Below are 6,013 nucleotides of genomic sequence, written 5' to 3'. Positions count from 1 at the left end.
CCTCCGTTGTGACTACCAGACACGTCTCCAGAAATTGCTAAATGTCTCCCGGGAGGCAAAACTGCCTCTAGTCGAGAGAGCCACTGGAGTAGAAGACCCATCAGAGAACACATTTCAGAAAGGACCTGAAAAGCACAGAAATCTGGAAACCAGAGGCTGACAACCATCTATATAGTAAGGGTCAGCAAACTCTCTGTAAAGGGCTTAGTAAACACATAGTAAACATTTTAGACTTTGAGAGACATGTGGTCTCTGTTTTGCTGTAGTATGAAAGCAACCACAGACAGGGCACAAAGGAACGAGCTTGGCTGTATTCCAGTAAAACTTCACTTACAGATGAAATCTAAATTTCACGTAATTATCACGTGTCATGAAATATTATTCTTTCGCTTTTTTTTAAAGAACCACTGAGGGGCACCTGGGTGGCTCAGTCGGTCAAGCGTCGTCCGACTCTCGATTTCGGCTCAGGTCATGATCTCACGGTTGGTCGTGAGATCAGCCCCGCCTGGGATTCTGCACTGGGCGTGGAGCCTGCTTAACATACTCTCTCTCCGGGACACCTGGGTGGCTCTTTCGGGTAGGTGTCTGACTCTTGGGTTTCGGCTCAGGTCATGGTCTGGCGGTTAGGGAGTTCAAGCCCTGCATCGGGCTTCACGCTGACAGTGAGGAGCCTGCTTGGTGTTCTCGTTCTCTCTCTCTCTCTCTCTCTCTCTCTCTCTCTCTCCTCTCTCTCCCTCTCTCTCCCTCTCTCTCTCCCTGTCTCTCTCTGCCCCTTCCCTGCTCGTGCTCTATCTCTCTCTCCCTCTCAAAAAACCAACGCCATTCTTGGCTCACAGGCTACACAAAAACAGGCAGGCTGTAATTTGCTAATCCTTCCTTAAACCTATTAACAAAATCCTGAATAGATTTTATAACCTCCTTACAAAGAACAAACATAGTGAACACTAGAAACCAACACGGGTGCAGTAACAATAAATCGTGCCAACCTTATCGAAGTATTTTCTTTTGAGAGGGTGATTAGACCAGGAAATCCGTAATATATAGCTTCATTGTAATGAGGAATTGGATACTTCTTGTATCCATCACAGATAAAATGGAAACGGTTGATGATAGTATAAATAGGTGAATTCCTAGCTACCCAAATAACCATCACCAAAGAATACTCATTAATAACTTAATATCAATTAGTATAGAAAGAAAGGGAGGGAACTAAAAATTCAGCCTTTTTGGGTACCGTGCACTTATCCAATTAGATGAACCAATGTTGACTCCTTTGGTCCCGATCAATCTTTTAAAGTAAAACTTAGATGACGACATAAAAGGGAAGTTCATACAAACTACAAATGTCCATCACTTGGGAGTAATAACCACTCTCCTAGTCAACTACTATATGATCAAATCGAAGTTTCCAAAAGATCTCACGCTGGGCTGAAACTAGCAAGCTACAATTTGACAGACATAACTGTGGCCTGCAACTTCATTTTAAAAATTAAATGCTCTGTACATGAAACAGTTCTAGAGACCTGTTGCACGACGATGTGAATATACTTAACAAGGCTGAACCGTACACTTTAAAAGTGGGTAAGACGGTACATTTATGTGTTTTTTACCACAAAAATGAAAACTATTACTACAAAGAATTAAACACACAACTATAGGTTGGAGGCTCGAAAACAGACCAAGAAGGAGGAGGAGAAGGAGGAGAAGATGTGTGATTATAAGCCAAATCAAGCTGGTGTAAGATGGTGCTAAAACAAAACAAAACAAAACAAAACACAAAAGAACCAAAAAACAAAAAAACAAACCCTTATACGAAAAGCAAAAAGAAAAAGAAAAAAAAGAAAAAACACAAAAAACCCTTATGCCTCTAAAACTGCCGTAAGAAGAAACGTGTGCAATAATAAGTCCACGTATGGAAAGGTGTTTCCATTTCTGGGTGCAATATTTTTTTTTTTTTTTAATTTTTTTTTCAACGTTTTTTATTTATTTTTGGGACAGAGAGAGACAGAGCATGAGCGGGGGAGGGTCAGAGAGAGAGGGAGACACAGAATCAGAAACAGGCTCCGAGCCATCAGCCCAGAGCCCGACGCGGGGCTCGAACTCACAGACCGCAAGATCGTGACCTGGCTGAAGTCGGACGCTTAACCGACTGCGCCACCCAGGCGCCTCTGGGTGCAATATTGAAAAAAAAAATTTTTAATGTTTATTTACTTTTTTTTTTTTTTTTTTGAGAAAGAGAGAGAGAGAGAGAGACATAGAGACGGAGAGAGACAGAGCATGAGCAGGGGAGGGGCAGAGAGAGAAAAGAGGGAGACACAGAATCCGAAGCAATTCCAGGCTCTGAGCTGTCAGCACAGAGCCCGACGTCGGGCTCGAACTCACGAACTGTGAGATCGTGAGATCGTGACCTGAGCCAAAGACAGAGGCCTACCCAACTGAGCCACCAAGGGGCCCCTGCATGCAATATTTGAAAACAGCAATGACCTAGTGTAATAATATAAAAAGCTTATTGAAATGTATGGGATAAAATATATTTAGCTCAAAGATGTCTAGCTTGTAGGAGAGAATATATTCAAATATTTGAGGGTGATATATCCAAATGTTTCTGTGGGAGAAATTAAATTCATTTTTCTTTCTTTTTTTAAAGCCAACCCATTTATTTTGAGAGTTTGAGAGAGAGAGAGAGCGCGAGCGAGCGAGCGAGCGCACGAGCGGGGAGGGGCAGGGAGAGAGAGAACCCCAAGCAGACTCCACGCAGAGTTGGACGCAGGGCTCCTCCAGCTGACAAACTGTGAGACAGACCATGACCTGACCAAAACCAAGAGTCGGATCCTCAAACGACAGAGCCACCCAGGCATCCGTCAAATTTATCTTTCTTATTTCACATGACAAAACTCTGACCAATTTGTCAAAGTGACACACAAGCAGCTTTCTGTGCGTTATGGAGTGTCCCGAACGTCTTAGTAGAGTCTCAAGCTTTTTAATGACTTTCAAAGTGTAAATACTATAAATATATTAAAAAAACAAAACAAAACACTAACAAATTTATTTAAATTTCTTTAATACTTATAATTTGGGGAATTTTGAATATATTTTTACTTTCAGTCCTTCTGATTGAAGCCAGCAAATATTGAATTTTTAAAGAAGTTTTTATTAAAGATAGATTTATCTTTTTTAAGCAGTCAAAAATGATACTGGTTTCCATATTAGGTACTAGGGTCTTGCAGAGCTGACCGCTTAGAGAAACTGTACGTATTATTCTTGCTTGAATTAGATGATCTTTAAGTTCGCTCGCAATTCTAAGATTCTCTAGTTCTAACCTTATTAGAAGGCTTGGGCCAAGCTTTATCTTAACTACAAGAAAGGGCTGAATCTGGAGGAAACAAACACTATAAAAGACCCTGGGCGAAGGATATTTATTTACTAACATTAAATTATTCTGAAGTACTAAAATGATCTTCAAAAATTAGCATTCCAATTATAATTCATTCTAATCCAGGAATGGTTCTTCCAATATCCCTCCAGAAAGAAACTGTCATTAAAGGATTATTATCAATTCCATAACTGACTCCTTCCTTCCTCCCTGCCTTCCCCTCTTTCTTTTTTTTTAAGTAATCTCTACACCCAACACCCAACGTGGGGCTCAAACTCACATCCAGGAGATCAAGAGTCACATGCTCCACCGAATGAGCCGGCCAGGCACCCCATAATTCATTCATTCATTCATTCATTCATTCATTTCTTTCTTTTCTTTCTTTCTTTCTTTCTTTCTTTCTTTCTTTCTTTCTTTCTTTCTTTCTCTCTCTCTCTCTCTCTCTCTCTCTCTCTCCCTCCCTCCCTCCTTTTTCTTTTTAATGTGTATTTTTTTACTTTTGCGGGGGAAGGGCACAGAGGGGGGACAGAGGATCTGAAAGGGGGCCGCACAGCCTAACGTGGGACTTGAAACTCACCAATCGTGAGGACCCAGGTGTCCCAAGACTGACTCATTTCTAAATTATAAGTCACGTAAAATATTAAACCTTGACTATGACACTAACCTTTGCATGCTTCAGTTCTAACTCTGCCAGTTCCACTAAATTTTTTCTGAATGCGGCAACTCTTCTCGTCTTAAAATCTATAAGTTCTGTGAACAAAAGAAATTAGGATTAACTATTTAATTCACATAATAGTTGAAGGTATACCGTATAATTAAAGGTTAATATAACAGTACCTTGTTTTGCAGATTCAGATATTTTTTCAAATTTCTGACAACATAATTGTTGGGATGTCTCAGCCTGAAGAACATCTTTATTTTTCGCTCTTGCTTTATCCAGTGCTTTATTAGCATTTTCATAATCCACTAGTGACCTAGATCTTCGATAGAGGAGATCCTATACAACAGAATGCTTCACAGTAAGACACACTGCGTGTTTCGAACAGTTACGGGCAACCACCACCACCCCACTGCCCCCATCATCATCAGAGCTAACGCTTACGCCATGAAGATCACATGCCAGTCACCCTCCAAATGGTCTTTATAACAGCTTTACGGAGATGTAATTCACACACAGACAACTCGTTCCAAGTGCACAATTCACGGGTTTTTGGTGTGCTGGCAGAGTTGTATAACCATCACCACCGTCAATTTTGGAGCATTTTTGTCGATCAAAAAGAAACCCCACATCCATCAGCAGTCATTCTTCATTTCCTCCTTGCCACCCCCCAACCCCTCCCCCCCCCCCCCCCCAACCCTAGACAACCGCTGATCTGCTTTCTGTCTCTATAGATTTGCCTATTCTGGGTGTGCCATGAAAACAAAAATGGAATCACGTAATATGTGGCCTTTTCTGTCTGGCTTTCTTCACACAGCATAAAGTTTCGAGTTCATTCATGTTATAACTGAATCAGTACTTCATTCCTCTTGACTGTTAAATAATATTTCGCCGTAAGGACAGACACACCACGTGGATGTGTCCGTTCACCAGGGGAGAGACATTTGTTTCCACACTCTGCCTATTATGAATAATGCTGTTATGAACATTTGTGTATAAGTCTGTGTGGGAACATGTCTTCCTTTCTCTTTCTATCTCATTACTTAGGGGTGGAATTGCTGGGTCACTTGGTAATTCTACGTTCAACCTTTTGAGAAACTGCCAGACTGTTTTCCAAAGTGGCTGCACCATTTTACATTTCTGCAGACGCTGTACGAGTGTCCCAATTTCTCCACATCCTTGGCAACACTTATCTTTTTGATTAAAGCCACCTGGTGGTGTGAAGTGGTATCACGCTGTGGTTTTATTTTGTTTTGTAAAGATTTTATGTATTTATTTTAAAAAATATTTTTAGGGGTCCTGGGTGGGTCAGTTGGTTAACCTTCCGACTTGGGCTCAGGGCATGTCTCATAGTTCCTGAGTTTGAGCCCTGCGTCGGGTCTGTGCTGACAGCTCAGAGCCTGGAGCCTGCTTCAGATTCTGTGTCTCACTCTCTCTCTCCTCCCCCACTCATGCTCTGTCTCTCGCTCTCAAAAATAAATAAAAATTTCAAAAAAAGGGGGGGGAGCCTGGGTGGCTCAGTTGGTTGAGTGGCTGAATTTGGCTCAGGTCATGATCTCGCGGTCTGTGAGTTTGAGCCCCGCATCAGGGTCTGTGCTGGCTGCTCAGAGCCTGGAGCCTGCTTTGGATTCTGTGTCTCTCTCTCTCTCTCTCTGCTCCTCCCCTACTTGTGCTCTATCTCTCTCTGTCTCTCAAAAATAAATAAATGTTTAAAAATTAAAAAAAAAATTTAACCTTATTTATTTATTTTTAGAGAGACAGAGAGTGAGAGGGGGTGGGGCAGAGAGAGAGGAGTAAGAGAGAATCCCAAGGAGGCTCCGCAGGATCATGCGGGGCTTGAACTCTTGAATGGTGAGATCATGACTTGAGCTAAAGCCAAGAGTGGACTTTTACCCAACTGAGCCACCCAGATACCTCTAAAGATTGTATTTTATTTTATTGAAAAATTAAAAAAAAAATCTTAATAATTTATTTATGAGTGA

General features: G+C 41.5%; 1 long non-coding RNA gene across 2 annotated transcripts; it reads right to left on the bottom strand.

Annotated features, from left to right (window-relative positions):
• Nucleotides 1–2,235: 2,235 nt before the first annotated feature.
• LOC131517083 (uncharacterized) lies at nt 2,236–4,689 on the bottom strand. 2 transcript variants are annotated; one of them, XR_009264375.1, is made up of 3 exons: nt 4,476–4,639; nt 4,211–4,370; nt 2,236–4,123 (listed from the first exon to the last, which is right to left on the bottom strand). It is a non-coding gene; the product is annotated as an uncharacterized LOC131517083 (long non-coding RNA). The 2 variants fall into 2 exon arrangements; XR_009264374.1 differs by having other exon boundaries at nt 4,211–4,689.
• Nucleotides 4,690–6,013: the final 1,324 nt, after the last annotated feature.

The sequence above is a fragment of the Neofelis nebulosa genome, chromosome 7 (assembly GCF_028018385.1).
Source record: "Neofelis nebulosa isolate mNeoNeb1 chromosome 7, mNeoNeb1.pri, whole genome shotgun sequence".
Classification (NCBI taxonomy): Eukaryota; Metazoa; Chordata; class Mammalia; order Carnivora; family Felidae; genus Neofelis; species Neofelis nebulosa.
This window is presented reverse-complemented; position numbering and strand designations above follow the sequence as displayed.